We start from the raw sequence: 27633 nt of genomic DNA on the forward strand, positions 1-27633 counted from the left end.
ACACACATCCATGTCCGAGGCAGGATTCGAACCTGCGACCGTAGCGGTCACGCGGTTCCAGACTGAAGCGCCTAGAACCGCACGGCCACAACGGCCGGCCCTTTTTTGGCGCAGAGGAATGTATCCCTGCAGTTGGAACAACTGCAGCGAGTGACCGGTCAGTGTCTGACATGCGGGTAAACTGTAGGCGCAGTCTATCGAGCGTGCCGGAGATTAATGCGTTTTGTCAGTGGCGGCGCTGTTTGACCGGAAGCCACAGTATATGTGGCCAGACGCTGCCGTTACCTCTGGCAACCTTCCACCGTAAACAGTCGTCTTCCCCACTGCCCGTCAGCGCAAAGGGAACTCGAAAGATCCTAGCCAAGTATGCTGGACTCCATCAAATAATCGTAACGCGAATAAAGTGGCCGATGCGAATTTTTAATCGCTTCACGGACGGTATATTGCAAACTGTACGTAGATGCAGATGATCAGCCGGGTTCCGTGTTACTGGACTCTGAAACGCCATCGATACCGTAACACATCGTTCTCAAATCACCAGGGAGAAAACGAACAAAATATCGTCGCAGATACAAAACTGTGTCTGTGTTTTAACGACAGACACAAAGTGCCGTACGCTGTACTGGACGGCGAGCATTCGACAAAAAGCACAAGTGGCGTCGGGGATGATCCAGTGAAGCGTAACAGCTCCTCTGTTGTAGCAAATACACGCAAACGATTTGTTACGTGTCCATGTAGACAATTTTAGGCCTATTTCTATGTCATCGGTGTTAGGTAAAGTTATTTAAAAGGCTGTGTATGCAAGAATAATGGATTATCACACGATTTGCTATCAGATCAACTAAAAGTGCTATATTCTCTTTTCTCTGTGAGGTACTGGATGGGTCAAACAAAATGTTTCGATCCCTAGGCATATTTTTTTTATTTAGCAAAGGCGTTTGATTGTGTTGATCACAAAATATTGCTCCAGAAGTCGGATCATTACGGAATACGGGGAGAAGTTCACAATTTGTTCACCTCGTACTTTAGCAACAGACAGGATAAGGTCATTATTCATAATGTTGAGAATGTCTGTGATGTGGGGTCTGAGTGGGCTACTGCCAAGTGGGGGGTGCCCCAGGGATCAGCGTTGGCGCCGCTCCTGTTCCTTATTTATCTAAATGATATGCCTTCCAGTATTACGAGTAACTCTAAAATATTCCTGTTTGCTGATTAGACTAACGTGGTAATAAAGGATGTTGTGCGCAACATTGGCTCAGTTTCAAATAGAGCACTTCATGACCTAAGTTCATGGCTTCCAGGAAATAAACTAATGCTAAATCACAGTAAGACTCAGTTTTTACAATTTCTAACGCACAATTGAAGAAAACCCGACGTTATAATTTCACAGAATGGCCATATGGTTAGTGAAACTGAACAGTTCAGATTTATAGGTGTTCAGATAGAACTGTCGTGGAAATCCCACGCTCAGGGTCTTGTTCAAAGACTTAATACTACTATTTTTACCATTCGAACGGTGGTATCTAAAGTAAGTCATCGTTCGCCACGAAAATTAGTCTACTTTACTTTCCTTATTTTCATTCGCTTATGTCGTGTGGTATTATATTTTGGCGTAACTCTTCCCATTCTTAAAGGATATTTTTGACCCAGAAACGTGCGGTTCGGGCAGTAAGTGCTGTAAGTTGGCTAACCTGTTGTCAACCCCTGTTCCCTAGTCTGGGTATATTGACATTCCTCTCTCTCTCTCTCTCTCTCTCTCTCTGACGTTCCGTATTAACAATATCAGCTTATTACGAAGAATTAGCAGCTTTCACTTAATACTCGGCAGCAATCAAACCTGAATTTGAAACTTCCTGGCAGATTAAAACTGTGTGCTGCACCGAGACTCGAACTCGGGACCTTTGCCTTTCGCGGGCAAGTGCTCTACCGGGCACTTGTCCGCGAAAGGCAAAGGTCCCGAGTTCGAGTCTCGGTGCGGCACACAGTTTTAATCTGCCAGAAACTTTCATATCAGCGCACACTCCGCTTAAGAGTGAAAATCTCATTCTGGAAACCTGCATTTGGATCGCACTTCCTTAACTCTTTTTCAGAAAGGTGTGAAGTATACTTCTGGATACATTTTCAAGAAGCTGCTACAAGTCTTCAAAAATGTTAGCAGTAATGCACACGCTTTCAAACCAAAACTGAAGGGTTTGCTCATGAGTAACACGTTCTGTTCTGTAGAGGAGTTTCTTGAAAAATTAAGCTAATCCTTATGTTATATTGTTGATTGCGTTTACTTAAACTTAAGATTTTACTTTTTATCGGTTCATAAACATTTTATTATCTGTTATTACTTTTATGTTATAATTTCATGTACTGACACGTTCCACGACAGAGATTTGCTTCTCAGTTTGGTCGTACGGAACTTGACGTGTAAATAAATAAATAACAGTACTATCAGCTTAGTCGCTGACGATGACTCTGTTGGGGCACTCGGATAAAACTTTTGTTTCGTATAATAAATGGCAGACATCTTTAAATGTGGATAAATTTAAGCCGGCCGGTGTGGCCGAGCGGTTCTAGGCGCTTCAGTGTGGAACCGCGCGACCGCTACGGTCGCAGGTTCGAATCCTGCCTCGGGCATAGATGTGTGTGCTGTCCTTAAGTAGTTCTAAGTTCTAGGGGACTGATGACCACAGCAGTTGAGTCCCATAGTGCTCAGAGCCATTTGAACCATTTTTTTTTTTTGTGCCTTCAAAATGGTTCAAATGGCTCTGAGCACTATGCGACTTAACTTCTGAGGTCATCAGTCGCCTAGAACTTAGAACTAATTAAACCTAACTAACCTAAGGATATCACACACATCCATGCCCGAGGCAGGATTCGAACCTGCGACCGTAGCGGACATGCGGTTCCAGACTGTAGCGCCTAGAACCGCACGGCCACACCGGCCGGCTTTGTGCCTTCAACCAGACAATCGTCGGAGACGTGTTTGGACGCAACCCGATCAGGCTGAACGCCTTAGACACACTGTACATCGAGTGCAGCAAGGTGGAGGTTCCCTGCTGTTGTGGGGTGACATTGTGGGGCCGACATACGCCGCTGGCGGTCATGGAAGACACCGTAATGGCTGTGCCATCCTCCGCCATCCTCCGCCCGGTAGTCCAACCGTATGAGCAGCATATTGGTGAGGCATTTGTCTTCATTGGCGACAGTTCGCACCCCCATCGTGCACTTCTTAAAACACTTCATAGAAGACTGATTAAATAACTGGTCCTTTGGGCAATAAGTCCTCAACCAATAACAGTAGCAAACATCACTTCCAAATAAAAACTTACAGAATCGTAATGGTAGAAAGGCACCTTTCAAACTTCGAAATTAACTTTCATTTAACACGCAGATAAGCATACAGTTTACAAAACTCACAATTAGTAGATACGGTAAATTCCAGTATTTATAACCTGCTGAACTACAGCGCAGAACTGAATTTCAGATATATCCGGTGAGTAATCCTGATAACAAAATTATGTTCACAAATAAGAAATATGACAATCCCCATCCGGCATTGGCCACACTTTTACACACTCGGCAGTTCCTTTGAAAAATAACAGTTACTGCTCAATCTCCGCACAGTTACGCAAATTAACACCGCAGAAGTCACTGAAGGTTAAAAGACGTACCGTATTCCACTGCTCTCTTCTCCTGTGTCACGACATCCTTCTTGTGGGCGAACATGCTACAGCACACCGTGCCCAGGTTGGGCCCGCGCTGTCTTGTTCACCTGCCGTGGCACCGGCCACAGCTCGCAGTGACTGCAGATCCCGCGGCTCGTCGCTCCGCGGCAGCGTCGGATTCCCAGGCGTCGCGCTCTCGCCGTCAGTGCACAACCACAGAGTGCCAAAATTGTTAAAGGCACAACTCGGAGCCCAAGACTCTGCCATTCCGTTCGTCTCGCTCGGCATTGTCTAATCCTCCACCCCTCGCCGCCAGAGGGCCATTCGCCGCCAACTCGGCGCCCCCGGTATCTCTGGCGATGTCAATATCGACCTTAACAGTCGCGGCCGAAAATCGGCACAGTTGTAATGTGTGTAGGAGAAACTGGCAGTACCACACACAGCGCCTCAATCGAGGTCATGTCGACAGCCACCGAGCTTCTGAGGAGAGCACTCGTGTGGCAGCGCCTCACAATGGTTTTATGCTTATGTAAGCATAATCCGTGTGCCCTGTCAATAGGCGCAAAACAAGTTATTGACTCAAACAGTACTGTTCTGTATAACGTGTCCTCACTGTCTGTAGGGATAGTCCGTATACCGTCTTGCAAGTTTTGTGTGAGTTTCGTCGCCTTGTTAATTATTAGTGTGGCATGTTCGTTAACGTGTAAATGTTCGTCATTCTAAATAACGAAGTGTCTTGTCACAGCTTCACTGTTTTAGGTGTCTTTTTTAACGTTACAATTGGGTTTCTTTTCATTGTGCCTCTTAGAAGTGAGTTAACAGTTTTGTTAATTGCTGCTCTGGGTTTGTTGTTCGCGCACCACTGGCCGATGAACACGAGGAGCCGCGTTGCTTTGCTCTCTAACTGGGACACGGAATTTGCGTATACTTTGACCGTCAGGTCGTCAGCGTACGCAATAACCCCGTTTGCTGTGTCGTCGTCTTCTAGTGCATTCAGTCCCAGAAAATCGGTCCTCGTATGAGTCCTTGTTGACAATCCCTGGTCACCCTCTTTTTAACCTTTTGGCGACCGGTCTTCTGTTCCACTATCCTGTCTTTACAGTAATCTCTAAGGATGTTGTGCGGACCCCGAGGAATACTCATCTTTCTAAATCTTGCAAACAGCGCCGGCAACCAAACGTTGTCGAAAGCACCAGCTGTGGCAGTCAGGATTGCTACTATGTATCTGTCACGTACTCGTATTGCTGTGTCGTTTGTATGGCCCTGTGTCAGGGTCGATCGAGTCTTTCACGTCTGCTTTCTTGACTATAACTGCCGATAAGTGAAGCAGCTTGTTTGATGGTTTCGGGGTGGATGTCATCAGGGCCCGGAGCCTTTTTGTTCTTTGCTTTGTGTATTGCCAATGCAACTTCCTCGCGAGCGAAGGGCATGGTGGACCTTTGTTATCGTATTTGTCATAAAGTAGTCTGCGGAGCGCGGTGTGAAGTTGGTTGTGCCGATTGTTGTCATCGTCAGGAAGTAGTTTTCTGAGGAGATTCTGTGTTGTGTATCTGTAGCCTTTTGTGGTTGTTCCATGTAGTTGCTTCAGTGTTGATAATACTGTCGGTGTCTTGATAAATTCAGTCAACAGTTTAAACGGCACAGTTGTTCTGCAAGTTTTTCCTAATATATGTGTCCCAGTGGCCTTTCCTGGTCTTATGTAGTTCGTCTTTGAAGTCTAAGTTGTAATTCGTATGCTGTCTTTGATTTTTGGTAAAATTATAGTTCGTCACGAGTATCTTTTCTTAGTCTTTTTAATAGTGCTGACCATGGTTCCCTTTGTTTGGGGCGCATCGCGTACTTCATATATTGCTCTGTGTAAGACGTCTGTAAGAATGTGAGCTCTGTATAATCTCTGCTTCTGCGAGAGGCACACATAGGAAACTCTCCAGTCACGTGCATTGGTTTTTGCCAGTTTGCTTTGCGTAGCAGCAACCTTGCGCATTGTGATGTCTGTGTTTCTTTTAGTGTATATAATTATTGTGTTATGGTCACTGAGTATTCCCTTATCGAGCACCTGCCAGTTCACTACCTGTATGAATGTTGCTGTTTGCCAGAGAATTTTAAATGTCTACGTCGTTGCGTATTCCACTGTTTCCGTAGTAAGTTGGTGGTTGGCGCGGTTTGTGTAAAACGAAAAGAATACATTCGTTTATAACTTCGACTGTATTTATTCTCAGGCCAGAGTGTTGACCTAGTATTTACGTCTGTTAAGATAAGTAGCTGTCTGCCATTTGCAAATCGCGCAATTCCTTTTGTTACGGTACTTCAGTAAAAGGCTCAATACCAAATGAGTATTGGTTGTAGATCGACGAGATAATCCATGTTTCCCTTCCCGAAGTTATTTCGACTGTAACCGCATGTCGTGTACATAGTTGCGTTATTTGTGTTACTGTAGTATTAGTGTTTACTGCAACGAGCAGTCTTCGCCTTATTTGTGCCTGTGATTTGCACATACTGCCTCGGAAGGCGTGCAGTTCTTCCACACCGTGTGTACGGTTCATGTAGACGCAACATGTCCGCGCATACCTCGTTGACCGGCCCGCCAGGCTCAGCGCCCACCGTCGTGCTGCCCACACAGTTCAGCTGAAAGGCTTCTACTCTGCGAATTTAGCAGAAGCAAAGAACTTTGGACCGCTCTGGGTGTGATGGAAGTACACGCGTCCATGAAGTGCCCTTTCCAGTTCCTGGTAGACATTGTCGAGGTTAAGGCGTTCATTTCTTCGTCCACATGATTTGCTTAAGAGATAACAGAATTCGCGTTTATTTGTCTATAGTTTTTCGGTTAGTGGAATCATTCTGTTTGTTTGTTCAGTCATGGGGTAGCATACAGGCTCGCCCACTGGGTGATTCAGCCTTCTCGTTACCGGTCTCAGTGCAGTCTGAAAAACTCCTCTCTTTTCCAGTCGACTTAGGCGCAAGTTCTCTTCGGTGTCATCGTAGTCTATTTTCTTTCCTACTTCATGGCTTTGTAACTCTATCTGGTGTAGTAGGTCGTGGTGTTGATGTTGTTTCCGGTTTTGCGTGATGTGGTGTCTCGTCAGATAAAGATTGTTGTGATTTTTTTGGTGTGAGATTTTTGTGTTTTCATGTTGTTCTTAGTATCCATACAGTATGTAGTCGCTTTTTATTGTTTGAAGTTCTCAGTTTGCGTTTGTTTCTCATTGATAATTGTTTCTTCCACCTGAGTTGTCTTTTCTTGCGTGTTGTCACCGTAGACGAAACGCACTATTTGCATGTATGGTTTAAATTTTAATGTGTCATATACGAGATTTTGCTGAAGTTATTTCATTAGACAGTAACCTGTCCTCTGCTGAGGGAAGAATTAATTTACGTTCACGTTGTTTTCGTGTGTCCAGGTGCGCTGTGTTTCGCTTGTGCCACGATCCTGTTGTGCATGGACATGTTGCGACCTAACGTCCGAAGATGTTCATGCTCTCGTGCGATTCCCCTTCGTCGGAATGTCTTGGCTCAAACTCGTCTAGGGGTTGAACCGCACGTGTCGCATTACACGCGCTAAATTACACACTTGAGACCATTTGGTTAAATAATAATATCGAAAACTAAATCAACAATGTATAAATGATGTAGGCCACTCAGTTTGCGATTTGGTTAGAATAATGTTTCTTCAGAAGGCAAACTAATAGCGGAAGTGGTCGTATTTAGAGTTACGGTTACATTCGAGTGCATATCAATTTCACACAGTGCGATCATTCACAATCTCATCGCGCAACCCAAGTCCGATACTCCACCTCATCATTTACACGGGAAGTTGAGAGTTCACACGAGGCGCGCGGCTGCTCACCGCGATACCACACAACGCGGAAGTTCCTGAGTCGTTTCACTTGCTAGCTACCTAAAGACGGACTGCCCGCTTTCGCGTCTGCACCAGCACTGTCCCTCTGCCCGTCCCCGGCCGCGTTTCCCGCGCGCCGAACATCCTCGCTCAAGTGACTAGGACTTTCCTGAAGTCGTCCATCTGATTGACTGCAGCTTATTCCACACTATTTTAAATTTTAACATATTTAAATAATGAAAGCCTGACCACTTACACAATAAACGTTAAATTCTTTTTCATAAAACCGATGCAATACTTTGTGTATTAGGGCTGCAACGTCACAAGACGGCAGCGAAAGGCAGGAGGGACTACCAGTGAACCACGAACGTAAATTAATGTAACGTAAATATCCCAAAAATAGGCAAAAAGATCCACTGTTGTTCCATAGTGATATTGGTGAACAATCGTTGGAAATAGTCACTACTGTAAAATAGCTCCAGCAAGCGTTCAGATCGAAACTGGGATGACAGCATAAAACAGGCAGTAGGAAAAGCAAATACCAGGCTGTGATTTTTTTGAAAGAATATTGAAGTGCAATCTATTCACGAAATAAATTCTTCACAAAACACTTCTTCGACCGGTTCTTGACTTCTACTCACGAGTTTGGGAACTATGAATACTGTAGAACCGTCCAACACGGTTGCTATATTCGACTCAATCCGCAACTAAGAACTCCGTCTTCGTATCAGTCATCGATTGGCATATAAACAGAGAAATTCTACCGTGCACTTCCCCTTACTGGCGCAGGTTTGTCAAGGATGCAGTTCAGATTGAACTACTACGGGACCTTATCAATAGCGATGCAGGTTTTTGCTTAAATTCTATTTGGTATCTTCCTCTGTCACTGGACAATCGGCGCGACAGAGCTACCGCTACTTGTTCAGCTTTTGCTGGTTAGTGTTTCACTATCACATATTATAAATTGTAAACGGCAGCGGCCCTGTAAACTGTTCCTGGGCGTACTTCCCAAATTATATTCGTCAAGTTTCTTCCGTTATGAACGACGTATCGAGTTACATCTGAAGAAATTCCTGCATCGTGTAATTACTAAGCACGTATTTTGTTCACCTTACGACCATACGGAATTTGATAGAAAGCATCGCGAAGTCGGCCGTTGTGGCCGAGCGGTTCTAGGCGCTTCAGTCGGGAACCGCGCTGCTGCTACGGTTGCAGGTTCGAATCCTGCCTCGGGCATGGATGTGTGTGATGTCTTCAGGTTAGTTAGGTTTAAGTAGTTCTAGGTCTTGGGGACTGATGACCTCAGGTGTTAAGTCCCATAGTGCTTAGGGCCATCGCGAAGTGAATGAATACGGCGTGAACCTGGACGCGTGTCCCTGCTGTTCTGTGAATCTCACGGACGAAGAGAGCGAGCTGAGGTTCGCGAAATCCCTATAGGAATTTGTAGAGATTTCCGTTCTCCAGAAACGCGAACGATGCGCGGACGTAAGACGTGTTCCACGGTATAGGCCTAGAGTTGCGCACAGTTACAATGACACGGAGACGTTTGTTGTTGAACTTAGGCGGTGCGGGTGTCGGCCTGCCCTGCTGCCCAACCTTGGCTGTTCCTGACCGCCGCAGGCCGCATCCGACCAGAACATGGACCTGGCTCCTGTAGCTCCTCGACGCTTCAGGATTTGCCCTACGAACAGATTCCTTCTTTTGGGCAAGTTGTGCCATACGCTCTACACTTCTTTCCTCACTGAGCGACTCAGTGCCTCTGCATTAGTTGTACAATTTTTGAATTTGTGAATTCGGCACTCTTCCGTAGCCTTACGTCGCCCGTTCTGGTGAGCACCGTCGAGAGCGTGCAGCAGGACTGTGGGCGGCAGCGACTCCACAGTCGGGTTGCGTAGCACAGCACGAAGGCGGTTCGACGAGAGAGGTGCTGTTAGACGGCCGTATCGTGTCTCCGTTCACTTTCTGTTCTCGTTTCACTTCACTTCGGCACTAGGTTTGTCCTCACTCGATCCACTCAGTTATATCACTTTTCTCAGTCGATTCAGTTCTTTGTAGCCCTCAACAGTGTGTACACGTGTTTCCCTTCAGTTAAGTGTAGATAATATCGTATAACTCGTGGATGAAGACCGTCACGGTCTCTATGCAACAGCCTTGGCTCTGGTTTTGAAGAAAGAACGGAAGAAAAGAAGCAAAGGAGTAAACCTTCGTTTCTTAAAAGAAATTCGCTGTCGCATGTTAATTTAATGAAGGAACTTGGCTTACAACCACGTGACTGGTTGACATAATTGCAGACGAACGGGCATGCGTATCTCGTGCTACTGTGCCCTGTGGCGCCTGTTATAGAGAAGCGGGACACCAGTATGACGGAGGCTGTTGCCTCTCGTGAAAGGCTTAGGCAGAGACTGAGATTTTTGGTGGGTGGAAGCACTTCGTGGAAAATTGACCTCGCGCCGGTGTCAGAGTGGTTCAACAGACCTGGCTGGGATGGCTGCGACGTTGAAAAATGACCCGGTGTCGCCACTGGCGTCAAAAAATAACTTTGTTATCTCTGCGGTGTCGAAAACTGCCTCTGTGGTTCGTCTGCCACCTGCGGCGTCACTATTGAGGAAAATACATTCAGAGGTTTCGTATGCCCCTCAAATATAGCAAGGTCTGCAAGTTTCGTGACGTAAGGTAACATTTTTTGAAGTATATCACTTAGTATCTGCAATATGCTTCCCTACTGGTATACCTTCAGCCTTTTTCAACCTCACGGTCACCAATTGTAGCACTTTCTTGCGTGAAGGAACTTGGTTCTTTTTACTACCCGCTGGCCGTTTGTTCCCATCAACCGATCGTTCCCTGATGATGAATGTAGCACCATTCTCACCCGTCATCTGTCGGGGATCACTGGAACAGCGGCAAGTTCCACGAGACTGCAAGAAGGCCCAGCTCACAGCAATCTATAAAAAGGCTAGAAAATCGGATGCACATAATTACCGGCCCATTTCACTGATATCGCTTTGTTGTAGAATCATGGAACATATTTTGTGTTCAGACATAATGAGCTTTCTAGACTCTGAGAAGCTAATCTCCAGAAACCAGCACGGTTTTAGAAAACAGCGGCCATGCGAGACACAGCTGGCCCTCTTTGTGCTTGATATACAACAGGCTCCCTGGTTGATGCCGTATTCCTTGAATTTCGAAAGGCGTTCGACTCGTTCCGCACTGTGCTTGCTCCAAAAAGTGCGCGCTTACGGTCTAACCGATGACATTTGCGGTTGGATAACAACTTTTGACAGACAGAGAGCAGCATGTCGTCCTGAATGGAGAGACTTCAACAGAAACAAGCGTAACATCAGGTGTGCCCCAGGGCAGAGTAATAGCTCCGTTGCTTTTTACGATTTACATTAACGATCTGGTTGATGGTATTGACAGCGGCCTTAGACTGTTTGCCGATGATGCTGTAGTCTACAGGAAAGTAGTATCACACGAAAGCTGTGAACAAATCAGTGAAGATTTGCAGAAAATAAATGCGTGGTGTAATGACTGGCAATTATCTCTCAATATTAGTAAGTGTAACGTAACTGATGATGGTCGAAGTAGAGAGGATATAAAATGCAGACTGGCAATGGCAAGGAAAGCGTTTCTGAAGAAGAGAAATTTGTTAACATAGAGTATTGATTTAAGTGTCAGGAAGTCGTTTCTGAAAGTATTTGTATGGAGTGTAGCCATTTATGGAAGTGAAACATGGACGATAAGTAGTTTGTACAAGAAGAGAATATAAGCTTTTGAAATGTGGTGCTACAGAAGAATGCTGAATATTAGATGGGTGGATCACATAACTAATGAGGAAGTATTGAATAGGATTGGGGAGAAGAGAAGTTTGTGGCACAACTTGACTAGAAGAAGGGATCGGTTGGTAGGACATGTTCTGAGGCATCAAGCGATCACCAATTTACTATTGGAGGGCAGCGTGGAGGGTAAAAATCGTAGAGGGAGACCAAGAGATGAATACACTAAGCAGATTCAGAAGGAGTAGGCTGCAGTACGTACTGGGAGATGAAGCTTGCACAGGATAGAGTAGCGTGGAGAGCTGCATCAAACCAGTCTCAGGACTGAAGACAACAACAACAACGTAATGCGTATAACAAAGCAAAAATCTCCATTAATGTAAGAGTACAAAATAAACGCCCAGTATTTGCAAGCGGTAGCATCTGTCAAGTATGTGCGTGTGACTATTCGAAATGAACTCAAATGGAACGATCAGATTACACAAGTAACGGGTAAGGCGAACTCTAGATTGCGGTTTGTTGGTAGAATCCTGAAGCGTTGCAGTCCTTCAACAAAGAAAATTGCTTATAGTACGTTAGTTTGTCCAGTCTTAAAGAGTATTGTTCGTCTGTATGAGACCCTTACCAGTTGGGTCTGGATCAAGAGATTGAGAAGCTCCAAAGACGAGCGGCAGGATTTGTGACTGGTACATTTAGCCATCGTGAGAGCGTTACAAATCTCATAGAAAGTTTGGAGTGGGACATACTTGCAGATAGACGCGCAAAACTGAAGGGTCTGCTCACAAAATTCCAAAATCCGATCTTCGCCGACGATGTAGAGCACATATTACTACCACCAACTTTCTAATCGCGCAATGACCACCATTCAGAGATAAGGGAAAGAGCTCGTACTGAGGCGTTCAGACAATCGTTTTTCCCTCGTGCGATCCGCGAGTGGAACAGAGGAAGGGGGGGGGGGGGAAATGTGACTCTGGCGCGGATAGTGCCCTCCGCCACACACCGCTTGGTTGCTAGCGGAGTATGTATGTAGATGTAGAGGAAGATAGGGTGAGTTTTGTAAATTCTTGATCTGATGATTGACCGTGCACAGAACATTCATAATGATCTGCATCTTTGTCACTGATGGTCTGAGAGTTGTCCTGAAATTAAGAAAAGAAAACAAGAAGTTTTCGTGATATGTGTTGATGTCGTCTTGAGTCTGGTTTGATGCGACTTTCCATGCTACTCTATCCTGTGCGGGCTTCTTCATCTCCCAGTACCCACTGCAACATACATCCTTCTGAATCTGCTTAGTGTATTCATCTCTTGGTCTCCCTCTACGATTTTTACCCTCCACGCTGCCCTCCAATAGTAAATTGGTGATCCCTTGATGCCTCAGAACATGTCCTACCAACCGATCCCTTCTTCTGGTCAAGTTGTGCCACAAACTTCTCTTCTCCCCAATCCTATTCAATACTTCCTCATTAGTTATGTGATCCACCCATGTAATCTTCAGCATTCTTCTGTAGCACCACATTTCGAAAGCTTCTATTCTCTTCTTGTCCAAACTAGTTATCGTCCATGTTTCACTTCCATACATGGGTACACTCCATACAAATACTTTCAGAAACGACTTCCTGACACTTAAATCTATACTCGATATTAACACATTTCTCTTCTTCAGAAACGCTTTTCTTGCCGTTGCCAGTCTAGATTTTATATCATCTCTACTTCGACCATCATCTGTTATTTTGCTCCCCAAATAGCAAAACTCCTTTACTACTTTAAGTGTCTCATTTCCTAATCTAATTTCCTCGTCATCACCCGACTTAATTCGGCCACATTCCATTATCCTCGTTGTGCTTTTGTTTTCGTGATGGATGTCAGTTTCAAAATTTTCGGTATCAAGCATGGAACACAACTGCACCAAAGGAAGTACATGGCTGTGCCGCAATCACAAGAAGTTTGACAGTATTGTTCTAATGGCTATTACGAATTTATGATGACTGATGTAGAAACAAATGGAAGTCTATCAGATGGGGTCGTAATTATTAATACTAAAATTTGCAAATGAATATCTACCAACAGTTTGCAGTTAATTCCTAATGAAAATCCGAAAGATAGTACCACCAAGCTACGGTATGTATTCGTGTGAAGCCGAAGCATTTCCATTAATGCGAAACTTTGTAAAACTATGTAATAAACGATCGGATGGTCTTCAGCTAGAGAATATAGAGTACTAGAAGGATTGTCGAAAATGCGTTCGCATACCGTCTGATAAATGTAGAATTTTCCATTCTGCTATAAATTTATATGACGTAAAACATATGAATATCCTCGTCTTGACAGACAGTTATCTTTACAATTTCCTATTAATATGGTCCCAGCATTGATACAGTTCGCCCGTTTTAGATGATATGAATTCAAAAGAGATTACTAAAGTGCAAGGCCTGGTAGATCAACAAGACGTCACCAGCAGCCGAGATGCAGGTAATGGTGCCAAATGTTGTCGAAATAAGTTTGTGGAATATTTTGTAAATGAGGGAAGGAGTTGAAAGGCAAGATGACCAAGTACAAAAGACATATTTTGAATATTTTTTGTGGTGGAGATAAACAATTCTTGAATAAAGTAGCAGTGTGAAATAAAAATGTATCTGCAGCTGTGCATTTTTAGTTACTTACCGCTTCCTGATTTTCGTCCACGTCGTCCGTAGTATTAACACTTGTTTGCAGTCGGCTGTGTGTCGCGGACGAATGGAAGGAGATCATAATACCATAGTGATGGGGTTTGTCTGCTTTTCTGGTTCCTACTGCAGCTCTTTCGCTGCCTTTAACTTTTTAAATTCTTCGCTATAAATTGAGCGTAGGATATTAATTTTGGACTTTACTATGACCTTTGTAGCCATTTTATCGTATTCCTGGTATTTCTTTAATAGGAGAGTGTAAGAGGCTTCCTTACTGTTAGTTTGTGATACCGTACATCTGTTTTGTTCCACAAACACGGTTAAATTTATACAAATGTCGATGAACTTAATAACAAAATCGTGATACTTGGATGTAGCGAGAGTTGTACGTGTGCACTGTGTGCAAGGTCGTCAAGAGGACTGGGGCGAGCGAACGGACTGGGCCGCACGGCGTGCTCGCCTAGCCCACACTGACGCGGGGGAAACTCCGCGCCGCAGCCCCTCCCAGATTCAGTGATACGGTGGCCCAGTGCGCAGCCCGTCAAGAGCTGAGTGCAGATCAGGCATGAAAACAGAAAGAAGGTGCTCTGAACAGTGGAAAAGGAAGCTACACAGAGACGGCGAACGGCCCAACCTCAGCACGTGCAACATCGAGCAATCTTCAACAGCCACGGCGTTGCGGTTGTGTGGCCACTGTGTTGAGTTCCGAAGTAAGAGGTCCGTGTTCAAATCTCCCTCGTACCTCTTTTTTTTCACAAAGTTATTAACTGTCTCCCTGGTCATAGAGGTCTCTATTCGCTTTATTCAAACTTGTGCCTGTGTAGTGGTGTAACGTCTGTTTGCAACAGTCAGGTGAAAGGAACGGACCTCCAGATGTACGTAATTGCTACTTGTTATACACAATTACTACATGGTATCACTCTTGCGTTCCATTTTGGAAGTTTCAACTTTAAAATTCCTTTGTTGTAACATAGTTCACACCCGTTTATTTGTTGTTTTCATTTCTGTGAGAGGTCTACGCAGCATCTCGCCTGCTCTCACTATTCATCACATTTACTTAGGACGGTAATATATTGTTACCACATGACTCATATTCTATAACCAATGTGTAGTATCGAAATTGTCAAGACTACGGGAGGAGGACAGACACGTCAATGACCGGACAGAAAGTTCACAATTTTGTGGGAAAAAAAGGGCACTGGTCAGATTTGAATAAGGGTGGGTTGTTTGGTAGTCCAACACCGTGACCATACAGCCACGACCTCGTAGGTCTTGCTATCCTCTCAATGTTGCACACCTTCAGCTTGGATGGTTCACTGTTTCTATTTTGCTTCTTTTTCCACAGTTACGTACACCTTCCTGTTTTCATCCTTGATCTGTGTGCATTTTTTGACGGGCTATACACTGGCCCATTTTACTACAAAATCTGAGGGGGCGTCCCTTGTTAGGAATACTAAGAACTAAAATGAGACAAATAGGTCTATCCATCCCGTCAGTTCTCAGTCTCGGTTTGAGTTCTCCTTTCAGCGCCAAATTTTTACACATAAGAGAAACTGGCAGTTTGACAGAAAGTGAAATAAAACTGAGAATCTGAAGACGCTTTACAGTGAGAAAACCTATGTTGTCGTGTTCCTCTTATTTCGGCTCTTAACGGCATTGCTCTGTAGCCTTAATGACTATTGTTGGTGCTCGTTACAAGTTAACTTCTGTGGACGCAAACGTTTTTTTCTCATTCATTGTTAGGAAAAAAACCGACTCTGCTAACTATACCGGGAGGTAAAGCACTTTCTGGGCAACAGAATGAAAGTCGTTATATCTTCGTAGGTGATGGGGCATTTCCGTTAATAAAAGACTTTGTGACCTTTCCCAAAATGTAAAGTCACTAATAATGAGGAAAGTAAGGTTTTTACGTAAAGGCTTTGTCGTGCTCATTGAATAGTGGATTGCGCGTTTGGTATATTGAGGTACCAGGTTTCGTGTATGCGAAAGACGCTTTTGAGTATTGACTGGAGCCTGTAGAATACAGTTGTGACGGCTACGAGGGTATGTGTAGTTAGTCGAAACATTGTGCCGTGTCATCTGGCCGAGGAGGACCACTCAGCTTCTCTCGCAGGCTCCATGTTGGCGCAGACGCAAGAGTCTACATCTACATCTACATGGTTACTCTGCAATTCACACTTAAGTGCCTGGCAGAGGGTTCATCGAACCATTTTCATACGAATTCTCTACCATCCCACTTTCGAATGGCGCGTGGGAAAAAGGAACACCTAAATCTTTCCGTGCGAAGTCTGATTTCTCTTATTTTATTGTGATGATCATTCCTCCCTACGTCGGTGGGAGTCAACAAAATATTTTCGCATTCGGAAGAGAATGTTGGTGATTGAAATTTCGTGAATAGATCTCGCCGCAAAGAAAAGCGCCTTTGTTTCAGTGACTGCCACCCCAACTCGCGTATGGTATCAGTGGCCCTCTCACCCCTGTTGCGCGATAACACGGAACGAGCCGCCCTTCTTTGCACTGTTTCGATGTCCTCTGTCAATCCTACCTGGTAAGTAAGGATCTCGTACCGCGCAGCAATATTCCAGCAGAGGACGGACAAGTGTAATGTAGACTGTCTCTTCAGTGGGTATGTCGCATCTTCTAAGTGTTCTTTTCTGAGTCCGCACAAAGTTGTCCCAGTCATCCTGTCTTGTCGTGTTAGGTTCGGTTTTATGCCTGTCTTTAGCGTTGCGACAGGTTTGGAGTCGTGTTAGGTTCGGTTTTATGCCTGTCTTTAGCGTTGCGACAGATTTGGAGTTTGATTCCCCCCCCCCCCTCTTGTGCGCTTTTTGGCCTTTGATGCTGCCTCATGAGTATTTCTGGAGTCTTGTGAACGTTGTGGACCATGGCATTCCCTGTTCCCGTTTTTCGTTTGCTGTTGGTATGGCAGCTGACTTAGATTTTTATAGTATATGTGTCAGTGTGTAAACTCTGAAATCAGCGCAAGTTAGTAATCTCCTCTCTGAGTTTTCCAGTTTGCCTTGTGTAGCAGCAACTGCGCGCGTGTGTGTGTCTGTGTGTGTGTGTCTGTGTGTGTGTGTCTGTGTGTGTGTGTGTGTGTGTGTGTGTGTGTGTGTGTGTGTGTGTGTCACTAGCGGTTGCTGTGTTTTGTTACTATCACGTTCTGATCACATTTGTGACTGTGTAGGACGTGTCAGTTTACGGTGTGTGCGTCTGATTTTTGATTTGCGAGAATAATGTCAAAGTTACTGGTTCCACCTGAATATCCACAGAGGTCGGTGGTTGTTCCGCTTTATTCACTACGAAAAGGTTACATTCGTTTATTGTGTGTGCAACGTTCTGCCCTCTGGCGTTCGGTGTGTTGGCATGTCGGAGCATCGAGTGTGCATTGACGTCGACGTCTATTACTAAGCGATTGCCTTTGCCCAACTTTGTTATCCCTCGTATTTTATTTGTGAATTGTTCTATTTCGAGTGAACGTTAAGCATACATGGAAGAGATTACTCCGTGTTCTCTGCCTAGTGTGATTTCTGTTGTTACTGTGTTTTCCGTGTTCCGCGGTGTTATTTGTGTGTTTGTCGCGACGAGTACTGCCTTTGCTCGTGTGGAACCTGTGCTTACATTGTACTGCCACGTATTTTCGCATCGCGAACGTATGGTTTTTGTAGGCAAAATACCGGGTGACCACGAAGTCAGTATAAATTTGAAAACTGAATAAATCACAGAATAATGTAGATAGAGAAGTAGATATTGACACACATGCTTGGAGTGACATGGTGTTTTATTAGAAGCAAAAAATACAAACGTTCAAAAAATGTCAGACAGATGGCGCTTCATCTGATCAGAATAGCAATAATTAACATAACAAAGTAAGACAAAGCAAAGATAATGTTATTTACAGGAAATGCTCAATATGTCCACCGTCATTCCTCAACAATAGCTGCAGTCGAGGAATAATGTTGTGAACAGCACTGTAAAGCATGTCCGGAGTTATGGTGAGGCATTGGCGTCGGATGTTGTCTTTCAGATGTCGGTCGATGACGATACACTTGCAACTTCAGGTAACCCCAAAGCCAATAATCGCACTGACTGAGGTCTGGGGACCTGGGAGGCCAAGCTTGACGGAAGTGGCGGCTGAGCACACGTTCGTCACCAAACGACGCGCGCAAGAGATCTTAACACGCGGCTGGCAATACTTTCTTTTTGTTCTTGTAGAACCCCATGTCATTCCAAGCATGTGTGTCAATTTTTACCTCTCTATCTACATTATTCCGTGGTTTATTAAGTTTTCAAATTTATACTGACTTTTTGATCACCCGGTACATTAGCTGATTCCTCCTCTAGTAGTTTAATTAGCTCCGTCCACACTAAGGCACTTCTCGTGTAATTTAGTTGGGTAAGTTTCATGTTGTTGGTGGATATTTTGCATAGACGTAAGTTTTTTGTCCTACCTCTTTAGAGTCACAGTAACACGCCCCGTACGTCCTTACGAAATCCTCGTGAATTTGTTTCCAGTCAGGTGGTTCAGCGCTCCTTGAGCACGACTGTCCCAGGAGTTTAATGAAGGTGCTGCAGTCTGTCAGGAGATTTGCCATTGGGAGTATCATTCTATTCGTTTGTCCGGTGGTGGAGAGCCGCTGCGACGCGTGCAGAAACAGTGTCGGCGAGGTTCTCGAAGGTAGGGATGCCGCGGCCGGGTGAGGAGGGGGGGTCCGTGTGGCACGGAGAGCTCGGCCGAGGTGAGGTGAGGTGAGGCGCCGAGTTGGGCCGCAGGTTCTCGACTGGGCTCAAAGCCGAGGGGAGGGGGCTGTTTGTGACCAGTGAAGTAGTACAGTAGGCTGCGAGCTGTGTCACACGTTGCATCGTCCTGTTTCTCCGAGTCATCGTGCCGAGAAAAAACAAACTGTACGTGTTCCGCAAGGATGACGCGTACTTATGGTGATTAATTGTGCCGTCCAGAATGACGAGATCACCCAGGAAATACGACAGAAACACACCCCCGATCGTAACGCTGCCTGCTCCGGCCTGGCCCCTTCCGAGAATTGTTGCAGGGCCGTACACGCCCACGGCGATGGAGCGTAAAGCGTGATTCGTCCGAAGAAGCCACCGGTCGCCACACACTGCTGCGCTACTGGCGTGGATGACGTCAGCAGGTGTGCGCGGGCCAGGCGCCGGCTGCGAACGCCCTCGCGCAGTGACGTCCGCAGAGCGGCCAGCGTTGCAGCCCCGCCCCGCGGCCGGTTGCTCTGCTCGTACAGCCGCAGCCGGCGTCATCTGTGGCCCTAGGGTGCATCGGTGCCGGCTTCGGTTCGAGCCCTTTTGCCGTGGACCGCACAGTTTGATCGCGGCAACACACGAACAATTAACGAATGCTTCCACCATCGGCCCGAAAGTCGACGTCAGATAAGTCACACTGTTTCCGCATTACGAGAACGAAAGCATTCTTTTCCTAGTCCCGACAACAGGTTTTATGTACCCTCCACTGCTGTGAGGGGTTATTGGACGTTGACGTCGAAGATAGCCGACTATCACATTAATGTGACTGTATGGTGTAAATTTAAATGTAAGGAATTATTTTTGTGAATGTATTTGTAGTGTGGCGTTGTGTCCAAGTGAACTCGTGAACGACGAATAGTGCAGACGAGAAGAAGAGAACAGAATAGAAGCGTGGGGTGGAAAAGTTGCCCGTGCAGACTAAATCTCGGCGACAGGAGTCAGTTCGTATGGATGAAGTTGTTGAGAGATGAAGAGGCTTGTTCATTACAGGCTAGCACAGACAGCAGTGTTTGTCCCGGAGACTACGAGATGAGCAGATGCCTGTAAGTTGTGATGTAACGCAGTGTGGTGTGACTGTCGACAGGTCCGGCGAGCTGGTGGCGGGGCGCCCGTGTTTCCTCGAGCTTTCCGGCAGAGCTGGCCCGCAACAGGTGAGTGCAGTGGAACTAGCGTGCAGCAGCGCTGCTCGCTGCTCTGGGCGCTCTCACCAGCCCACTTCTAAAAACTGGGCAGTGTGGCAAGGTCTGGAGCCCGCGGTGTCCCTGCCGCGTGCTGTGTTGCGCGTGCCACACACTACTCTTTTACTGGCAGTGAAATACGAGTAGAAACAAGTGTTTTAAGTCACCGGACCCACTCGTCATCGAAGTACAAAAAGTCTCATTCTTGTTAGTAAACTTTGTGAGCAGTAAGTTGGTGGCCAGCTGTCGGCATCAGCAACATTGTCCTGGGATGAGACACTCAAAGTCCAGGCGTGACGTGACGGCCGGCAGGCCGCAGCGGCCTCTGCCGGACTCGCCTACACTCTGCCTTGTGACGTCACCTGGCCACGTGCAGTGTGTTTCCGTTACGGTTGCAGTGAGTTAACCTGCTCATCCTGTTTCCAGATACATTTTTTCTTCGTGTCTGTCCAGGAATCTCCCAACATGCCCTGTCTCCTTTGCTTCCTGACGAATCCTAACTTTATTGAACTGTTTTCCCTTTAGACGCTAAAATGTCACTGTTGCATGTGAAAAGCTGCACCTATCCGTTTGGTGCATATTCGAAACTTAGTTGTGAAAATTATGTTTAATTTTCCAGCTCCACTGCAGTGCTTACTACTTTTGTTCTCCATACAATCGATGCTCTAAACTGCCCTACATAAAAAAAACTTATCAGCTAGTACTATGACTTCGTAGTTAATTTTTACATTTTTAAAAAATCTTTTGTTTTCTTATTTCATTTACTACTTTTTAGTTTATTTCTGTAAGTAACTTTTTCTATAATAGAAAACTAAGTTCACCGAAATTATTACAGAAGAACTAGGAATCTGCCAGTGTGGAAAATTTTAAAACCTGCGATTTGTCTCAAACTCTTTACGGAAATCTATTACAAACGTTTGTCGTAGTTACGGTTTACACTGTGCTGAAGGATGTGCGTGTACCATAAAGTTTACAACTCCGTTTTGTCAATGCATAATGGATGAACCTATTTCTTCTGGATCTGTCTACGTTCTCAGTCACTGGTAACCACGCACTGCCTAGTTGATATCAGACGAGTTCCACTACAGCATCATTTGTACACAATGCACAACAAAATACTCATTATGCGGCAAAGTGTGAGAAGAATCGAACCGTTAGCAAACGTCTTTATGTGTCGCTAACACGTCTGCAACCGGCACATCTTCTGTCTCTCGCCTCGATACTACTCGCACTCTGCCGGCACCGGTGTTCCACCTTTCGAGAGCACACACTCGTTCTCCGCACACCCGTCGCACTAGCGTGGGAAGCAACTGCGAGCCTCCGCCGCATCCTTTCTCCCAGAGATGCTAATCCAGCAGCGCTTGCAGAAAATTTCTGGAGTCTGAAGTGTAGGAAAGAGTCACCGGAAGATTGAAAATTTTAGTTGCACTGGTGGTAAGAGCGTCGACCTCGAAGGGAGCTGGTCGCAACGGGTCTGTGCGATTGCAAACTGCCTCTAGACGAAGACGGGGGAAGTGGGCAGGTTTCGTGGCAGTGGGCCCGGGGTCGTACGACCCAAGGCGCCGCAGCGAACACCTTGTAAGATTTGCGAGGTCTGCAGATTTCTATACACGCAGCTTTGTCTGTAACCCTTCTGGAAGGGGACAGGGTTGCCGGCTGTGTCTCGCGGCACAGTGAATGGGGATGTAATGCAACAGCAAGTGAGGTGCTCGACAAAGGCGAGAGACACAGACACATGCCGACCAGCCATTCAGAAGCGAGGGGGCGCCACAGGAGCGCTGCACGGAACACCCACTAGAGGTGGGCCCGGCGGTCGCTCTGGAACAACCGTTATCACCGTTACAGTTATTTTCTTATAACCGTTATTTTTAACTGTCATTTTTCACTACCGAATACTCAAGTCGGGGTTACACTTAAATAACGAAGTAGGTGGACTCCATCAGTTTAGTTATCGGTATGATTACAACTGCGACTTGTGCAAAGTGGCAGGAATGCCGTACGAATCGTGCCACAACCTTACCTAATTATCTTGCGCGGTACATTTCAGTTGATGTTTAGGCGATTATTGGGGTTTCATATTATGTGTTTGTTGGTTGTTGATCGCTTTTAGAAATATTATCCTCGCAGCTGCGACAAAAAGTACGCGGAACTTCGCCGCAGCACTGTTTAAGTGAAACATTAAAAACGCGCTTTTTTTAGTGTCAACAGATACGTAAGCTGAATACTGAAGGCAAAATTCTTGAGGTGTTCAGTTAATACAATAAGTGTACAGCCTTGTAATACAATACAAATATATAAGCAACGTGATAGATTCGTTTACTCTTGTACGATTGAGGAAAGCGTGAGTACGCTCATCCAAGTTTTATGTGAGATTTGGAAAACAGCTGGATTTCTTCAGCTACCGTGGGGCTCTTACTTTTCTGATGGGGGAATGACTGAGCGATATTTCTCCAAGCGTTCACTTTGTTGTGTGTCTCTTACATTTGGCATTATTGTACGCGGAATTCCAGTGGATGATTGGTTGCCTTGACCTCGTAAGGGTAACAGATTTAAACGCCTCAGACGTCATTACGATACCGGTTTTACTCTGTTGATATAATTGTTCTTTGGGTATCCAGATTGTGAGAGTCTGCATTAATAGTATTGATGTTAGGAATACGAATTTGCATTAAGTTTTCTGAAATTTCTCAGTAACAAAATTCCATGTCCTGTGGAATACTTTACCTATCGATTCATGTTTTGCTTTTTTCCCCCTTCCGTCATACACACGAGGCAGCAATAAACACTTCATCTGTCAATGGCGTCTGCCTGCTTTGACTTTTTTTGTTTCTACAATCTAATGTCGTGACAGTTAACTGTCTGAATGTGTAACAGACTAATTCATGTCTCAGGCGAGCACTCAAAATGAAGGGCTAAGTTTTGCTTGTAACAACCCTCAACATAGCAATGAGTGCATCTGACACAGTTTTTTAGTGTTGCTTAACACAATATAAAATGAACTGACTTGTGCATCTTACCTGAACGTTTTTGAATATCGTATGCTTTTGTTCTTTTCAAAGAGCTCAAGCACCAGTAGGCCCTAATATAAGTCAAGCTATACTTTTATTTAAATACCACTGACAAACCAACTGATCTGATTATTGTTGTAAGCTTACCAGTATTCGTTGCAAATATGCCTCCAGCAAATGGTCTGGAGCACATGTGTCTGAAATGTAAATATTCGATTGTACAATTTTCATGTATAAAATTCATGTGCTCACTATTAAGTAGAAAATCTTTCAAAGTCAATGGCCCAAAACTAATTAAATAAAAGAAGACCATACAGAAAGAATGTGTATAAATTGAGAAAACTCGTTCTCTTAATAAAGCCACAAAGCTGTGCTTCACAAAAGTGCACATGTTTTTTTGTACTCAGGTTGATAACATACACTTTAATGAGATGGATCTGATACGGCACCAGCACTTTTTCATCATAGTGATGCCACTAAGCAATAGTGGTAAGGTATACTTTGAAAAGGTACTCTATTATTTTCTGGTTTTAGATCATCTACAGTATTCAAATATTTCAGTAAGTGTAACCCCCCCCCCCCCCAAAATATTAACATGTTGCATATCCTTGACAATATTTCATGGCTCTCCATGTATAAGACTATTGTTAGTAGTACTAGCGTAGTGACAACAGAGAAAAACAAGAACACGAAACGAAAGTCAATACCCTCTAACGCAACCAATGGCCGGACGGGTAGTGACAACTGTTCCGGAACTACAAGAAATGGAGAGAATAGAATCCTGTTTTTCGTCAACTCTCTGGAACTCCCGATGGGCAGCAGTTATTTCCGTAGCAGTATGAAAGTATTTTGTTCAGTCCAGTAACTACCCTCTCTGGAAATATCGCAGGGTTGTGGAGTCAGGAGCAACTTCCAGGCCACCTGCGGTGGTGACCCGTTACCTGCCAGAGAACAAGACGTGCGAGCGAAAACGATAACCGCCAGAGAAAAATAACGAACGCTGACCGTTATTTCCATAGTCGCTGCAATTCCTTACGGTTACAATTTGTACTGCTCGCCCTAACTAAACTGACGCACAGAGCGGTGACTCGAGGGAACGACCGTATATGTGCAATGCCTTTACTCTCGCAACTTTATTTAATTGTTTGTGCTGAAAGTAGTGAAAGCGCACGAAATAGTACACAGTTGCGTCAACAGATGGCGCGCAGTCTCACAGTTTTTCCATGGCATATAGAACACCTTCCATATGGTCTATCCCTCTCCAGCGTAGCCGGATCTCAGATGAGTTGACGCGAAAGCGTACTACGTAAACAGATGGTGCGAGGCACTGTTGGCAGTTACTGAAATAACTGCTAGGATCAGCTGAGCGGTTATCGCAGCAACTGCTACTTCTCAATAACCGGTTATTTGTATCAGTTATGTTATTTTTGGCACCTCTGTGCCGCACTGCGCAGCGGCAGCCAGGTGAACGCGCGCGGCTGGCGGACCCGGCCCCACACTCTGGCCACGTGTCGCTGCACTCACAGTCTGCTTGAAGCCGCACGTAATCTGTTTTATCAGCTGAGCATCGCAAACAGTCGATCACCAATAAATCACCGTGCACTGTGAGTCTGTATGACAAGTTTCAGGAAATCATCCGACAATAGTTACTTTTTTCTCAGAATGAGACACAAACGCCATGTGTATAGGAAATTTGCGTGTTTGCTAGTTCGGCATATGAGGCTTCGCAACTCGTTTGCATTCCAGTTTCGCCCGAAACCGGCGACCAGTAGGTTTTTAAAGTTACGTAACCAGTCCATTCCAGCATAGAGTTTGGAGGGGGGGAGGGGGGGGGGGCAGAACGCCGGTGCACGTTCTCTGCGGCGCCACCTGCTTCTCTCTCCAGCTGCAATGTCTCCTGGACGCGAGGCCGGTTCCAGAACAAGAGAGACCACCCTTCCTCCGTACCTCCCCCCCCCCCCCCCTACCGCCGTCCTCTCATCCCTCAGGCCTAAGTTGCCTTTCTTTGGGCTCCTGATAACACATTTAAAAATAAATTAAGTCTAATGACCGCACAACGCGGATTGGTTTCATCTTTTAAAGTAACTACTACGACGACAGTCTGCTCTGAGCAAATAATTCTGAATCTTATACCAGCACTAAATATTAAAAGAGTAGGCGATTCATTTCCATATATGGTAATTCCTGAGATCTTTAAAAGATTTTAGTGAAAAAGTTGTTATTATATATACACATTGGATAACAACTGACATGTCTCAAAGTATGTGACAGTGAAACCAAAAAACGATCAAGTAAACATGGGCCCATGCCAAACGAACCGTTTGCGAGATAACTGCGGGTGCGTAGTTACCAGCCGTCGCTTACTTCAGCAGCATACATTGTCCTAATTAGCATAAATGTAAACTTTTTGATTAATCCCGGTCTGTATCAGCTAAAAACTGATGTGTGGCCTACCATCATTGTGCGACACAGAGGAACGTGGTACGTGCACAATGGAGCAGCGGCAACAAGGACACAAAGTGTCGGTTGCCTGCACTCGGGGGCAAACCTACTGTTCTCTTATGATTGTGACCCCCTAGGGATAATGCTTCTTGTTGATTGACAGGTCCTTTACCTATTGTTCCCCCACCCCTCCCTCTCCTCCTCCTCACTACCCCTCCAGCCCCCTCCCCCTCACTGATACAGGCCTCGGTTATACGAATAGCTACCCTCCACTCTAATTTGATTGTATACGTAATTAAATTGATCGATTAATTAACCCCTTCCACTCTGATAAAGTCTCCTCCCCTGTCCTAGCTCTCGTCTTCCCTTCCCCTACCTGAAAATTGATGGCTCTGGTGGGGCGGAAGGATGTCTTGACAGGAAATTCAGTTACACAGCAGAAGGTATATTGTTTATTAATAAAAAGTTCTGTTTCCAGGAGATGGACCTCTCTGGTTCTTAAATCTTAATTTGCTGCTGTTTGGGAAGATGCAAGACTCGGAAAGAAGTAATTAAATCGATCGCATTTTTATTCCAATCACACAAGGAATAATGTGACGAAACAGTGATCGCAAGTACTTTGGATCGCGAAGCACGCGCCGCCAGCCGTGCGGGCTGCCCAGACTGGGAAGCGGCCACGCCCGCTGCACGCAGGTGTCCTCACCACAAAGCAAACAGCGTTTATCCAGCAAATGCCTGCGGAGTACCGACGCACATGGCAACTCTTTCCTTCCAGCTCATATGGCTGATTGGGAATCGTTCCAGAAACACTGCTCAAGTCATGCGATCGTGATGTAGGGGATACAAGGCGAGCGCGATAGCTCGCCGTTCCCAGTTGCAGTCAGTCTCTGGAAGAAGAAAAAAAGAACGATGAAGCATCGCCAGCAGTCGAGATCCTCACCTACCTCTCCATTGCAGAAGTAGTGAAAAGTAAGTACTCACCTTTTGCCTTTGCTACTATACCACATGTAGCACTTCCCTTTCTTTATTCAACTCTTTGTCATTATCTGTGGATTCTTGTTGTTTCTTGTTCTTCTTGTTGTTGTTCTTCTTCTTCTTCATTAAGTGACCTCTGGGGTGCCTGGACCACCAACTGCCACCATCGGCAGCGATGGCAGCACTGTGGGATCCTGTAGCGCACACAGCACACAGCTCACGTGCTAGAGCAGGACAGCGAGCCGCTGTCGTCTGTCCCTCTCACTGACGTAGACCACCAGCAAGTGGCGGGGGCCCTACACCACATGGTGCACGTCAGTACTGGGCTCCAGTGTATGTACCGTCCTACAACATTCCGGCGTTACTGCGAGGAAAGAGTGTTGTGGTGGATGAGAAGCTGCCAATTACTGCATTTCACTTCAACGTATAATTTAACAGCTAGTGGTTCAAAGCGCTAACTATTGGTATAGAAGCATCAGTGGACATTGACTGGCGTGTTGTGCTAGAGATTCAAAGTGCATCAAGAAGTGTTAAAGTGCAGTTTGTGGAGCTGGAATGGGGTGAACCGTGTTGTGCAGAACATTACATCAATGAACAGATGACCTCTGAGTATTCTCCATCTTCGGACATTTCCTCTGCGGATCTGACGCTTTTTATAACATCATTGTACGATGGCGTGACACTCGTGGTGACAGCTGGAGACCGATCCATTTATCTGCAACACTCCACCGTTACAAACTTGTTTGGTCTACGGACAGCACTATTCCTTGTGCTGGATAGACTGAACCGTGGGCTGCCTTGTGTACATAAAGATATCTTGAACTATCTCTGTATGAACAGTCGGCATGCAGATCATGCAGATGAATACATCAATTTGGTGTCAAAGGAAGAAGCTAAAGAAACTCCCATCAGTTTCAGAGAAATACATACTGAATTTACTGCATACAAGAAACAGTTATTTGGTAAATACTCTAAAAAATTAATCAGTTCTTTTTGTTGTTACTGGTGATATAATGCACCCTATGTATCATTGCTGAAATGTAAATAACATAGACATAATCGCAAATCTTTGTTGTTTTTCTTACTTAACTATTCTGTCATTATATAATGTAAGATGTAGCCATTGTAGCTCACTCGGTAAGATGATTGTGCTATAGTGGCTACATGCATTATTATTATTTCAAGTGTTAATTTTTTTCCATAAAAGCCCGTTCCACACCAAAACCTGACGTAGTTGGTGTCTTGGCCGGCTGGGCGAAGCATCAAAACTTTGTTGTCAGCGACTGGTCTTGTGGAGATGCAAAAAAAATACCTGGGGAAGAAGAAT

At 45.3% G+C, this 27633-nt stretch overlaps 1 protein-coding gene across 2 annotated transcripts in view; it reads left to right on the top strand.

The window, feature by feature from the left end:
- LOC126161305 (uncharacterized) overlaps positions 1-27633 on the top strand; it is an 847447-nt gene that overhangs the window by 112266 nt on the left and 707548 nt on the right. Inside the window, exon 2 of one of the 2 annotated variants that reach the window (XM_049917059.1) lies at positions 19788-19854. The exons of the other annotated variant lie outside the window; for it this stretch is intronic. The gene's annotated coding sequence lies outside the window, so the exon portion shown is untranslated. The remainder of the gene's footprint in view (positions 1-19787; positions 19855-27633) is intronic. 2 annotated transcript variants of the gene reach the window in all.

Source organism: Schistocerca cancellata, chromosome 2 (assembly GCF_023864275.1).
Source record: "Schistocerca cancellata isolate TAMUIC-IGC-003103 chromosome 2, iqSchCanc2.1, whole genome shotgun sequence".
NCBI classification, from domain to species: Eukaryota; Metazoa; Arthropoda; class Insecta; order Orthoptera; family Acrididae; genus Schistocerca; species Schistocerca cancellata.